At 33.5% G+C, this 15628-nt stretch overlaps 1 pseudogene; it reads left to right on the top strand.

Moving 5' to 3' along the window:
- Positions 1–6632: 6632 nt before the first annotated feature.
- Positions 6633–15413, top strand: LOC149536559 (AP-1 complex subunit mu-2-like; annotated as a pseudogene).
- Positions 15414–15628: the final 215 nt, after the last annotated feature.

Genomic DNA, 15628 nt, shown 5'->3' with positions numbered 1-15628 from the left:
AGACAATCGCTAGATTGTGGTCTAACTTGAAAAGAAAAGGTGATGGAAAATGTTATTGTCCTTGCAAAAATTGTAAGGGCTTAAACTGTAGAAGACTACTAATCAAAATAGTTAAGAGACATTGTAGGGATAATGGTCACATTGAAGGGGGGCATGACTATCATCCACTGGTAAGTCGTTCATTATATCATTTTAACAATTTATATACATATGCAATCACTTGCTGATGAGTTGATGATCATGGTTTATTTATGTTAATCAATTTTATATAGGTTGATCTCCCCAAGGAAGTACATGACATGAACCACAACAATTTGAAGAATATGGTTTTCGAAGTGGAGGAACATGGAGATGCAAATATCCAAGGTGAAGGTAATGATCCCATAGAAGATGACGATCATGCGCCAGAAAACACAATTGAAGATGATGGTATAAATACATTGATCCATGACACATTTAGTCCAAGCATATCTGATCATGATGATGATGATAGCCTCGATGTACCTCTACTTGAGAAGGCATATGAGCCCCTATACAAAGACTCCCAAACAACTCTTCTCTCTGCTATATTGTTGTTTTTGAACTTCAAGGTTATGAATGGTTTATCCAACATAACAATGTCATGTATGTTAAGGTATGTCATATATGTCTTTATAGTTAACAAAGGGTGAATAATGTACCACTAATATTATTTATATTAACAACTTATATTTTTTACTGTAGATTGATAGGCGAGTTTTTGTTACCATCATTAAATATTCTACCTCACTCATATCAATAATTATCTACTGTTATGAAAGATATTGGAATGGAGTATCAAGCAATACATGCTTGTCCCAATGATCATATTATATATTATAAGAACATGAATTTGCAACACAATGCCCTATATGTCATACAAGTAGATATCAAACAAATCGACTAACAAAAAAGGTGCCTTAAAAGGTTCTTCGTTACATCCCCATTATTCCACAGATGCGACAATTATTCAGGTGTAGTAGCTTGGCTCAATTTATGGATTATCATGCACACAATAGAAGTCAAAATGACATTATTTGAATCCCTGCAGATGGTTCAGAATTTATGCACATAGAGGAAAAGTGGCAACACTTCAAAGAAGAACCTCATAATCTCAGGCTTTCATTAGCAGCGGATGGTGTCAATCCATTTGGAGAGATGAGATCTATTTACTTGGTGTCGCATTTTTTTGTTATTAACAATAACATTCCTTCATGGATGTCAATAAAGAGGGAGCAAATTATGTTGGCAATGGTTGTTCTAGGTATCTTACCATTTGATAGTTATTAATTTACATGTACTTACAAATCTTGCAATAAAACGGTCACAATAATTATGTAATATTACTATTCAGTCAAGTAGGTAAATAACAAGTTAAAGATATGAATGTATATATTGAGCCTCTTATTGACGAGTTGGTGGAGTTATGGAACGGTGTGACTATGTATGATGTGTCTAGACCAATAGGACAAAGACAATTTCAATTCCATGCAATACTTGCATGGACAATACATGATGACCCAAGGCTAACACATTTTTGTGGTATGTTATAGTGAATTCAAGGTGCGCATGATAATTCTAATTATAAAAATCAACATATTTAATAATCCAATTATATCATTATCTTGTAGGTCTTCAAACAAAAAGAAAATTTGCATGTCCAGTTTGTGGTCCAAAGATGAAATCTCATCATTCAAAAAGTTTAGGAAAGTAGGTGTTTGATGAGTGTAGACACTTCCCCCACAAGAATCATAAGTATTGAAGTACAGAAAACATCTTTTCAATGGGAAATAAGAGACTACATCAAAGCCACGAAGAATGACACCTCACCTATGGAAGTTGAAATATAATAGAATTAATCGTTGAGGTAATGTCATTCCACCAAATGGTTTATGTTTGTAATTTATATATTTCTATTGTGATTTTTGTTTACTAATTGTGTAATTGATGATCATGAAGGTCATCAAGGCAGTACTAACAACCTTCCAAAGGGACTAAAAAGCTATCCCAAACAATTTAGCAGGTTGCCCTACTACGAACACTTACAAATTGTGCATTTGTTTGATTCTATGCATATTGGAAAGAATATAATAGAGACATTTTGGAAAATATTGGATGGAATGCGTGACAAAGAAAAAATTGTCAAAATTTGTATTGAAGAATTTCATTCACTCAAATAGCAACAGAGATCAGATTAATATAAGTGCCCTTCCTTGGTTATTAACAGAGCAGCAAAGTGATGCCATAAAAGAAGTCATACGAAAAATTCAATTTCCCACAGGATTTGTTGCGAACATAAACAATCTCATATAAAAAAAAGTGAATTTGGGCCAGGGCTCAAAACGCATGATTGGCATACTTTCATCAAGGTAAGTTATGTTCTTCTATATTTACAATATATTCATAAACTACGTGTACTGTTTGTTATGTTATGTTAGAAAACAATGAAATGATTGGTTTATAATTACTATAGTACGTGCTTCGTCTATCTCTCCCAGAGCCCTTCAACAATAACATCAAACAAGTGATATACAATCTTGGAAAATACATGAGGTAAGCAGTCATATCTGTTCAATTTGTTGTATATATTTATTATATTTGTGATTTGTTTTTCTTGCTTTGTAATATATTGTATATTATTTTGTAAAGCCTCATATCTATATATTTTTTGTGACTTGAATCTCTTAATGTAGGTGGTTGTCATCTAAAGAAATCCATAAAGAAGATATAAACTATTGGAAGAGAAGAATTCCTCATTTACTGTGTGAAATGCAAAAGTGTCTACCTCCAACTTTTTTCAATGCATAGGAACACTTCCTCATACACCTAGTTGAGGAGATTGAATTGTGTGGACCTGTACACACTAGGTCAATGTGGATGGTTGAGAGGCACCTGGAATCTTTGAAGGCTTTGGTTTGACAAAGAACATAGCCTGAGGGTTCTATGGTAGAGGGATATATGGTATACCAGACTATGGTGTATATTACTAAATATCTTCCTAAGTTTGCATCAAATATCTCTGTAGATCACATTTGGTATCTCGATCCTTTTAAAAAATTAGAAGGGGAGTACTTGACAGGGAAAGGTACATTGAGGAAAGTGAGAGGTAATAAATTATAAGATGTTATTGTAATAAATTATTTCTTAATCTTCAAAATAAATTGGTTGTCAGTTGTCTATTTTTTTTTTGTACAGGTGCTCGAGAGTGGGTGCACTACATTTGTATATTGCAAACAATCTTGATTGGATGACAGTATCGATTGAACAATGTCAACATTCTGGTCAGAAATTAACATGGGAAGGTGTATCTTCATTTGTTAAAGAAGCTCATTGTAATGGAGATTCCAATGTTACGCAAAGGGAAATAGATGTAGCATGTGTTTTAAGAGATTTCCAAGTACATAAAAATTTATTAATCACCCATATGTTTATCAACTCATGATACAATAATTTTGACATGTTTCACATATTATTGTAGGTTAAACACCACAAGGCTATGTTCTGTAATGGTCAAAAATTTCACGTCAAAGTGTTGGATGACACGAAGAAAAATTGTGAATTAGGAATAACTGCAATCTTTCAAGTGACTAATATTTCATCTAGAAATGACTTACATCCTCGAGAGTTTGAAAATTGATGCTATGGCATTTTGGATGATATATTTGAGTGTGACTTTAGTTCCTTCAAATTAGTACTCTTTGTTGTCAAATGGTACAGGCTACGACTTAATCCAAATGATCCTGATAGAACTGTTATTGAACATGATAATGGATTTACAATGGTTAATACAAGGTCGTTTGAGCCAATTGGGGATGAGCCCTATGTTCTTCCAAGCCAATGTGAGTAGGTATTTTACTCAAAGGTTCCACATAAACTGGGTTGGTCATTTGTTGTTAGACATGAATCGAGATGAAGGCCAATAAAGTATAATGTGATGGAAGAAGAAGATACCGAAGAAGTAGAAGATGATGTAGATTCTCCTATTGATGATGATGATGAAGATGATGTTGATGTTGATGATGATGATGTTGATGATGATGACGACGATGAAAATGATGATGGCGAGGATGATGATGAGGATGAGGATGATGATGATGATGATGATGATGATGATGATGATGACGACGAGGATGATGATGATGAAATTTAGAGGTATGCCATCAATCCTTAATCTATTTAATATTCATTTCTTGATAGAAATATATTTGTCTTATATTGTTACATAGTTTATTCATTATCTATTTAAAAGCTACAAGTTTCAACTAGAAATAGAATACTGTTAATCTAAATTAACTATTAATCTAAATTAATTAAATAAAACTATTTAAAACACATATTGATGCATGAATGTATTAAGCCTTATTTTCTTTCAGGTCAAAAGCATTTGTAAGTGTGTAGTTTAGAAAAGGGAATTCATTAAATATCTATAAAAGGGAGTTGTAACTAGAATAAAATTCATAGGGAAAACATAATATAAGTGCTTAGCCCTTCACTAAGCCTACTTCCCTAGTAGGCTTATAATGTGAGCCTAATTTAAGTGTTATATTGTGTACCTTTTAATGTTTTTAATTTTTATGTGATGCTTATGATGGATGTGATTATGAATATGATGTGATTATGCTCACGATAATTGAATTAAATTCGCAGGAAACTGAACCCCTTTTAGGAGCATCCTGCATAGTCTCATGGATCAACAGGTATAAGTCAATACTCCTTATAGACAGTCTATTTAATACACTTATCAATAGTAAGATTGATGTCTTCTAAGATCTCTCCCATTTGTAGGTACTAGCGAATAGGTATTTGTCAGAAGTGTCTTCCTCAAGTGAGGGAAATATAGGAATAGAAGAGGAAAGTGAGACATGCAGTTTATCTAGAACAGGGAGATTAACTAGAGGTCAAAGCACTAGAAGGAAATTCAATAAATGCATGAAATTTTTCCTTGCTCAAGGGGGGTCATGTTCTTATGATGATGAGACAGAAGGCAACATCAAGGTGCCCTTCAGGTACCAACATCTACAAAAACATTGGGTACCCAAGGAACTTCCTCCAATAAACACTAATTTTTGTGTTAACGAGAGGATATATCACATAACACCATCATCATTACATAGTTTGGGCCTATTTTCTATGGACAGCATAAAGGTGTCTTACAAAAAAGTTTCTAAATTGATGGAGTATGTTGGACCATGTTACAATTACAAAAGTTGGATGCATATTGTTCAATATAAAAAAAGCATGCGTAGGTATGCCCTCTCAGAAAATTATATACAACAACAAGACAATAATCAAAGTAAAAGTGTGGCTATTTATATTGATGGAAGGCCAAAAGCAATAGGGAATATTGTGGGTTTTATAAATAGTACACAACCCGGGTCAACTATAAATCAACCCAATTGCATATTTGAGGCCTGCGAGGGAAATCGTGTATTCATTTGTGTGATAAAATCAATACGTGCAGGGGAAGAGCTTCTTATTGTTTAAAATTTGAACCTCATAGATACAAACGAGGCTACTATCATGGGGGTGGTACATACTATTAAACCAACTTCTAATCAATGACTCCAACATACCATTTAGTCAATAAATTTTTGGCTAACATTTTTATACTTGATCTTTGACACAGGGGCACAATATGGAGCAACTACCCATAGGGGATGTTGGTGATGTTCCTGGCTCATCTACATATGAGCAAGTAAAACTCATTGTAATTGTGCAAACTAGATAGAAGCAAAATGTTATTTTTTTAATGTTGTTTTCTTCATTGTTTTGGAGTAATTTTGATAATACTAATACTATTGCTGTCACAGAGGGGTAGTGGTCAGAGGGAGGGAAAGGAACTTGTAGTCCCTCAGTAGCCCACCCCTAAGGAGGACCCTTTTTATATTGATTTAGTAGAGACCGATGACCCAATCGGTTCAATTAAAAAGTTGCTAAAGAAAATTGGCAAATAAGTTATACGTTTGGCAACCATTAAGCCTACTACTCAGGAAATAAAAGATAGGGCATCTGAATTGTTGGACACCTCTGAAACCTTAAAAGTAAGTATTAATGAAATTTTAAATTATAACAAGAGTTCAATAATGGTTTTTATGTTATGCTCTTTTATGGAATTAATTAAAATATGGATGCATTTTCTTTACAAAGTTTTTTTCATGATTTCAAGCCCCCTTCCCATGATGAGGGTGCTGCAGGTCGTTCAGGTAGATCACATGTTCCATTCCCCACTTGTGTTTTCCACTAAATATATATAGGAATTATCATAATCATTGACAATACATGCTCGAACAATCCTTTTTTTTAATGCTCTAACAATCTTGTCCATGCTAGTCCATGCATTCTATATTTATGCATGCTCTAACAATTTTATTCTTCAGCTTTAGATCCTATGATGATGCCGCCTCCATCCAGGATAACAAAAAATCTCTTTCTGACTGCTGAGTCGATAACACACAACTTACAGACATCGATTATTGCACCATCTATTGGTACACAAATCCCTCTTTTTCTCTCTTTTTTTATGTGTTTATAGTTCATGACAAAGACTTATGAAACTTTTTGCAATAGGAGTTGCATCATCATTTCCTAGATGTTCCTATGTTCCTAGTACGGGAATGGTGAAGAATGTCATATTGATCGTTAGTGAAAATGAGGGCATTCCATTAAAAGTAACCAAAGTTCTAGGTACTTTAAAGTTATTATTCTATAGTGATATAATAGTAATTTAGTTTTTGATCACTCTTCATCGACTAATGATCCCATGATTATTTTGTAGGGAATGATGTTTTTTGGAAAAAAAACATGGTGATGAGTGTTTGTGAATATTCAGGCCCACCGTACGTACCTGGTGGAACATCATATCCTAACTAAAACCCCAAACCACTATTTTGACTTCATATCATTGCTAGAATAGTTTTCCTTTTCATCCATTTCTTGAACTATATTAAAGGTAGCTTCACTTCACTTCATTTATGAGTCTAACATATTTATTTAATACTTAAAATGTGGAATAACCAAGACAAAAAGTTGAAGGGTGATCTTTTATTATGTTTGAAGTATATTAGGGAGCACTAAAAAAAAAATTTATGAGATAACCCTAGGTACGAGCGTCCTCCCTATGTTCCTGAGGCTGAGTGGTAGGCTCTGATTTTGGGTGGAAAGTATAAAACTGACAAGAAAAATGCAATTACACTAGTAGAGTACACCAAGGTATGTGATACTATTGAGAATGTAATTATTTACTAATTAACCTCTATATTTATACTATCTAACATATTTCAAACTTTTCATAGATTGCATGACACATCAAAGGAAACAAAGGCAAGACTAGAAAAGCACGAGACACACAAGCTCGGCTCTGGTGGTTTTTCAAAACTTCAAACATGAGTTGTAAGTATTAGTAAATGAAAAATTGTATCAAATTTTTTATATATTATGATGGGAAATGCTAGGATAGACTAGCTTGTCTATGCTCCTAATCCTCAACTTTTCCAACTTTTGTATTTCCTTTTGATATTTTAACTACCCTCCATTGGTTGATGAAATAATGCAAGTAAAATTCACCATACCATGCAAAAATGCAGGGATCAGAGTTCAAGAGATGCCTCATAGAAGAGAATAAGAGAATTGGCTTCCAACAAGGCTATAGAGCCATGGCTGAATGGCTCCAAGCTTAAATCAGTGTGGAAGGTTCTAATAATGATGCATCTGAGCCACAGGTAAATAAGCTAAATGAAATTTATTTCAAATTGAATACTTTACCAATTAGTCTATTTGATGTTAAGTTCTAATATAAAGTGAGAATATCTATTTTAAGCAAGCAATGATAACAATGCGTAGGATGTTGGAATGCAGCCTGAAAATCCTTCTACACAATTTGTGAATGCTGAAGGTTCACAAGATGTGCATCCCAGTAGTGGAGGTATACATTTGCTATTAATTTTTTTATATGTAATTGCAATTGGTGTTTGGATTAACGTAACATTTTGTATAGCAGCTATAGAGGATTGAGGGGTCGATGTTCATGAGCGTGTTGACGTTGAGTCTAGACAAAATGATGTGGTCAGATCAGGTAAAGAGTGCCACAGTTATGTTATTTAAAATAATTAAATACTTGTAAAAATTATAATAAATTATTTTTATTTTAACTCTTTTATTTGTTATTGCAGAGGACCCCCCTTTGCAACAGCATAGGAATTTGAGATCAACAAGAATACAGAAAAGAACAATTGATGAGGGGGGAATTGATGATGACACTGATGCTCCTCTTAGAGCTTACATAGAAAAAAGAAATAGAATAATAAGAAAGAAATGATTGTCATCTAAATACCTTAATTGATAATGATTGAATTTTATGTCTCAATGAATTTAATTATGTGCTAATGAATGTTCATGAATTATGTGTTAATGCAAAATATTGATGAATGTTGCATGTGTACGAATCTAATGTGTTAATGAATGTTATCATGTGATATTGATTGAATGTTACATTTTATTAATGGTTGAAAGAATGAATGAATGTTAGATGTTAACGGGGAATGTAGAGTGATGTTAGGGGAAGGGGGGTGGGGCCAAATGAGCTTACACCTTCACATGGTTGGCCCTATTTAGTAGATAATATTAAACTATTTTGAAAACAAAGTGAAGCTCAATAAGATACTAAATATTTCTCTATTTTGTCCTATGTTTAGACTGTTGTCCTATGCATCTAAGGCTTCATGTTTTGAACTGTCATGAAGTTCTAAACTTGTAGTGTTTTTATTGCATCCTTGGATCTCAGCACTGTCTTGGGACTGTGTTATCACCAATGATATGATTATCATAATTAACTAGGGAAACCCTTGATTAGCACTGTCTTGGGACTGTGTTATCTGAATATGCCGCTGCTTGGAAGAGGTTATTTTAAGAAAAGGGAATTAGGATTTGATCATATTAGTGATGCTAACACAACACAACACACAATCTAGCCCCAAGAAAAATGCTTTTGACCTAGAGCTTTGGATTGGTGAGGCCACAAATGGGGGACCTCATCCACAATTAACAAAGTTAAGGCTCAACCCCAAGAGAAAATTGGCACAAGCCTATAATGACGATGTCCTAGTGGCTGTTTGAACCTTATTGGCCCCTACACCATCACCACCACCACTTAACAAACATACATAGTGGTGAACCTCACTTTTGATATTAATAAGTAGTAAAGGAGGTATCACTGTTAATACTTGTCAATTTCCGGTCCATATTTTACTGATCCTTCATTTGAATCCATGTATGGTGCAGGGGCACCCAAGAAAAAATGAACCTACAGGGTACACCAAGAGCTATGTAGGAGATAATGAAGGTACAAGGGAAATCAATGCCTAATGGAAACCTATTGAGTTATTTGATGATGAATCATGGCTATTAAAGCCATTAAATGTAATAAATTTCACAAAGTTGACAAAATGTAAGGTATTGCCAAGAATAGGCAAATTGGAAAAAATAGGGAGTCAATATGATGTAAAGGGTCATTTGAAGTCCTAGGGTGTCCTAGGAAGAGTTATGGGTGGATGGTAGTGTTTACATGATGTAATAGGCTATTAAAGCCCCTAAATGATGTAAAATGCACTCAAAGTGCAAGATCTTGTAAAATTGCCAACATTGGCAACATAAGCCAACTTAGGCTTGAATGGGGTTAGTTAAGGTTATAGGTGTGTGAAGAGTGTTTTAAAAGGTATTTTAGAGTCATTTATGAATTAAATTATAGTTTTCATAAGTCTTTATCCGAGAAAAGGTCACAAAAGATAATCAAAGGTAATGATGTTAAAAAAGTTATAAAAACTGTCTATTTGTTGTCATAAGACAGTTAGAAGAGCAGTTGGCGTCCAAGGGGGCTTTAGTTTAGTTTTATGAGTTAGTTAGATGGGAAAATGTTTAAAAAAATAAATGTCTTTATAAGACACAAGGGAATAAGTTGAAGAGAGGTGTATGTAACAAGAAAATAAATAAATCAAAGAAATCTGCTATTCACTATCACAGTGACAGTTTCCTAATTGCAAGATTTGACTTGGTAATCCAATAAAGTTCTTAATATTCAAGATTTATTTTTTTTTCTCCTTGAAAATATTTTCATGATTTGTTAACTCTTGGCAAGGACTTTGTAAGTTATTTAAAAAAAAAAACTATCTTTGAAATCTCTGCTGTCACAGGGAACGTGACTGATTGTCACAGTTTTGTAGTCATTAATGGAGACAAGCCTCTCCCACTTTCTGTGAATGGACTGTAACTTTTGGGAGAGGCACTTAAGTATATGAATATGTTGTTTTTATGATTTTAGTGTAGGAGGATGTAGGCGATAGTGAACAAAGAAAAGAACAACAGGGTGACTGTTGTACAAAACAGTGAAGGTGCATTTGCAAGTTACCACATGGTGAATATGAGAAAATGGAGTTTGGAATGGATAAATGTGTGTTGAAAACATTTTAGGGAGTATTTTTTAAGGTTTTTAATTGAATAGAAAGGTTTTATGAGTTGATTTAGGGTCTTCTATAGGAAGCCCTAGGCTAGAAACCCTTAAAGGGAGGGTTTGATGAAAAGGTGTCTAGAAATGCATGGAGGGTCAAAAAAATTATGGAATCCTATTATTTATTAGATTCCTTAAGATTTTTCCAAGGTTTGGAGAGTTGGGTGTGTGTGCAAAGCATAGCTGCTTTGTTAGGTACGGGCTAATTAGGCCTAATTGCTATAGTGATAGCCATGGAAAGGTGCAACAGTCATAGGTTGAGAAATTGATATTTGCAAGGTTTGAAGAAAACCATAAAGGGCATTTGAAAAGGTGACTAAGTCACTAGGTTGTTTGGGGAGTTAGAGAGAAAAGTGCAATTTTCTGCAGGACGGGACTACTAGACAGGCCTAGAAGGGCTAAACTAGGAAATGGTGAAAGATGGGTTGTTGGAAGCTGGTGAATAGTTGAACCATGGTAGATAGGCCATGATAAGATGGTCTAAGGTGTTAGGGTCAGTGAGAGATGCTAGAGTTGGATTTTGGTATGATGGAGGTGCTAGGTACACTAGGTGACCTAGAAGGAAATTGATACAATAAGAGATTATGGTAATGAGGTAGGAAGTGAGTTCATGGGTATGGTGTGTGGAAGAGATCTACTAAGTCAGGGACTTCTTATTGATCCTTAAGTTGAACTCTAGTTCCTTGAGTGGATTCCAAGATGTTGTTGAATCCTCGAGTTGAATAGGGTTCCTTAAGGGGATATTAGAAGGCTCTGAATCAATGTAACTTCCAGTCCTCAATTTGAAGATTCTTTAGTTAGTTTGTGTCCACTTTCTTTAAAACTGCTAATAAAACCATTTTTAGAGGAATGAAATTCTTACATGGATCTATTGATAAGAACTCTTTTAAAACTATGGAAAGAACACAAGAAACTATAGTTTCTGTTGACTCATCTGTGCTATGTGCATCATGAAGTTAAAAATTGCAATGTCGTACAAAGAAGCTTCTTAGGTATGGAATATTTACATAGAGGTATGCAAATTACTTAAAAGTTAAAGATGTTTAGGTGGCCAATGTCACATAAATTACATTGTCTCATATGAATATATTCATTAAAATGTACCGCCCTCTCTTATATCTTGTCTCTTATAAGGCTGAATTGGCCATGTGTGAGGATGGTTTCAACATATGTGTTTTGAGAAGTTTTTTGATGGAATTACATGGTTAGGGTGATCCCACATTACAAAATCCAATAATCTATGACAATGGGGTGACTTACATGTTCATTCAGCATAACAATATCTACCTTATGGCAGCATCAAGAAAGAACTCTAACGCAACAAGCTTACTATTATTTTTACATCGAGTTGTGGATGTAAGTTCAAAAATCTACACTTCTCATTCACAATTTATTTCTTGTTCGAGGCTCTATTTTCAATTATTAAATGGAATACTACATTTAGGTAACTTACTGAACCTGTAGAGCTAGAGATTCTAGTGTATGCATATAATTCTTTTATTTGCAACTATTGCATGCATATTTAGGTGTTATTAGAGTAATAAAGAGTTGTTAATGTTCCTCTTTGTTTTTTGCTATAATTAGTGTGTTGCAATAACTGATTCACATGTCAACTTTAGGTTCAGTTTTGGATTGTCATGTGTGTTATTTTTGTAGGTATTCAAGCACTATTTTGAAGAGCTAGAAGAAGAGTCTTTGAGAGACAATTTTATCGTTGTTGTGAGTTTACACATCTATTCTTAATCTAAGCCACAGAGGGTCAAGGGTTCAGAATTCCTTGTAATCAACTATTTGAGAATATTTTATCATGAACTTAAAATTTAAAATATGTGTATATCATTTCACCACTTTTATTTCCCATTGTGCAGTATGAACTACTAGATGAAATAATGGATTTCAGGTACTCTTAATATACAGAGGCAAATATTCTTAGTGAATTCATCAAAATGGATGATTACAAGATGGAAGTCACTCAGCGACCTCCAATGGCTATTATAAATGTAGTTTCCTAGCGAAGTGAAGGAATACAATACAAAAAAAATGAGGTTGAAGGCTAATCCAAATTTAACTTTGTGCTTTTCTTGAATATGGCAATTGATATTTAACTAATTTTGTGCTTTTAATTTGTTATTAAAGGTCTTTTTGGATGTAGTAGAAAGTGTAACAATTCTTGTGAGTAGCAATGGGAAAATAGTGCGATCTGATGTGGTTGGAGCACTGAAGATGAGAGCATACTTGAGGTAGTTTTTTCCTACCCCATGCATAATCTTATTATTGAGTTCTTTTAGAAATAAAACTAATAGACTATAGAGAGGAAACATGGAACTATTTCCCATAATCTCTGCTAAGTTGAAACACTGTAAACTCCAACTAGGTTCATGGAGAACATTATAATGTTACTGCACACCTATTTTCTTAAATATGTACCCTACTTGTGGAATGCCTTGAAATAGGACAAACCCCATTTTCTAAGCTGAAAGGCCCATGTATGCTTATACATAGCTAAACGAATAGACATATATTATAAGAATGGGATTTGCACATGAGAGTTCAGATAATAAACATCTTGTGTTTATTTTTACTTGGTAGAATTATGAATTAGCATCTGACAAAGAATCTACAAATTGTCCAACTTTTATAAGTACACATATTATGTTCATATTCATTGTTAAGATTTAATAAATAACAATTTTTTGGTCACGAGACAACCAAGTTCGTTGCTAGATACTTGCATTTCAACAAATTACACGCTTCAACGAGAATAAAAAAAATATAGAAGAATAATGAACTGTGGTGGATGATTGAATAGAGTCCAATTTCTTGGAGAGTTTAGAGTGACAGATTAAAAGTGAAATTATAATGACCAAATGTTGAAGTTTAGATTATGCTGCACTGGGTCCCATACCCAGACCAGGTCCAATTTGTATAGTTTGTTGGCCTTCCTCAGGTCTATAATAGATGTATCTGGAATAATTTGGTCAGAACACCCGTGCCCTTCCCATATCAAGGCTGAAGCTGGATTCCCACAACCGATCTTGGAAATAAAATAGTATGAAAAATTACAGAAAAAGAATAAAATACTGATATGTATATATCTTTAGACGTTTTATATAATTATTAAGTGTTGAAAATAGTTTGACCACTAATGATTTCTTTGTTTTATACATATGCCATAAGTATTAAACCTTTATAACTTTTGATTTAATATTTGGCATTGAATTATTGATTGTGTTTCATGGTAAATTTAGCTTGTTTTGTGCAAAATGTGGTTGTTCCTAATTTTTATTTATTTATAATGTACTTTTAGCATGACTACTAAAATGTTACATAGCTAGCTGTTAATGACAAGTGTATTTTGATTCACTTTTTTTCAGCAGAATGCTAGAATGCAAACTTGGACTCAATGACAGGGTGCTACTAGAAGCTCAAGGCAAAGAGTCAAAGGGTAAAGCAATTGATTTGGATGACATCAAGTTTCATTAGTATGCAATCAAGCTCATTTTCTTATTCAATTCCTTAAACTATCAATTTTATCTTATATTAAAGTGCTTGCAAATTCCTTTGATTTCGTACTTTGTCTTTTTCTTCCCTTGAAAAGGCATATGTTGATTTCTATTTCTTCTATCAAGTGCATTTGTCTTGCTCATTTTGAAAATGATAGAACTATATCCTTCATACCTCATGATGGGACTTTTGATCTTATGAACTATAGACTTAGCACACAAGTTTGTTCATATATTCAAGAGAATGCAGTTGTCAAATCTTTGAAGTTCTGTTATGAAGGATATCCTTCTAAACTAGGTTTCATATCATATGTTTTTATTACTTTGCAAGTAAAGGCATTGATATGGGTTGAAGCTCAAGTAGAAAAGCATTCAAGAAGCCGGGTAGATCTGATTAGGTTTCAAATTATCTCTCTAGCTTATGTATGCCTATTTTAGATCTGATTTATCTTCTGTTTAGATAGATCTTTCTAACATGTTAGCTTAAGGTAATGGTTTAAGTATGACTGATATTTCTGTGTATTTGCTAATTTTTCTCATGGTTTTCTTTAAATTTGTAGTATGGCAAAAAATGTTGAAATTGAATTGCTAGTACCAGCTGATGCATCTACACCTCATGTACGCACATCAATGAGTACTTCTGCATACTCCCTAGAGAGGGATGCTTTTCTTTGGAAAATAAAATCATTTCTTGGTGGAAAGGTATCTTGCAGCTTTCATTGGTTTTCTTGTTCAAAGATGGTTAATAGTACCATGGTTTTGGACCCTGATGTTTTAGTTTCTTGATTGACTTATTATGTGGGTTTTGATTCATGAATACATATTGAGGGCTAAATTTAGCCTTTCTAGCATAACTGCTGAAGAAGTAACCCCAAAAAAGCGGGCACCTGTTTGTGTCAAATTTGAGATACCATATTTTACTGTATCAGGAATTCAGGTCATTTCTTAACTTTAGTTTACAAATGTAGATTATTTCTTTTGTGAGTGTCATTAGCTCATTACCATGATTTATAACTTATCTAAAATTTGAGTCATTTAAGGTCATTTTGGACTGACTCCATAAAAGTCATCACAGTGTTGGACCCTTTTGTGTGTTCACTTCTATATTTCTAATGAGAACAAGCTCATTGCTTATATTTATATTGGCCTCAGTGAAAATCATTATGCTTTTTAAATATTTAGCTCCACAAGTAAATTGATGCATTGAATAAATGGCTGAGAATTTACATTTTGTTCATTTAGATTTAGGCTACTACTTTATAACAACTTTCTTTCGTTGCGATTCTTTACTACAGGTCAGGTATATGAAAATCATTGAAAAGAGTGGATATCAAACATTGCCATGGGTGAGGTACATTACAATGGTAGGTGAATATGAACTAAGAATGATCTAGACTAGTGATAACTGAGAAATGTTGTAAACAAGAGAGAATGTGGTATTTGATCATTCTAATGGCTTATTAAGTTGTTTCTAGTTTCTAAATGAAGGATAAAGTAGAAGAATGTTATTTGACTATCCGCCTAACAACTGTGTCTTGTTAAAAACCCATCACAAATTTGGTTTTGTTGTGTTCATCATTCTTTCTTTTATATATTCTAACTGTTTTCA

This window comes from Cupressus sempervirens, chromosome 10, assembly GCF_028749045.1.
Source record: "Cupressus sempervirens isolate cs-2001-9-10 chromosome 10, ASM2874904v1, whole genome shotgun sequence".
Lineage (NCBI taxonomy): Eukaryota > Viridiplantae > Streptophyta > Pinopsida > Cupressales > Cupressaceae > Cupressus > Cupressus sempervirens.
This window is presented reverse-complemented; position numbering and strand designations above follow the sequence as displayed.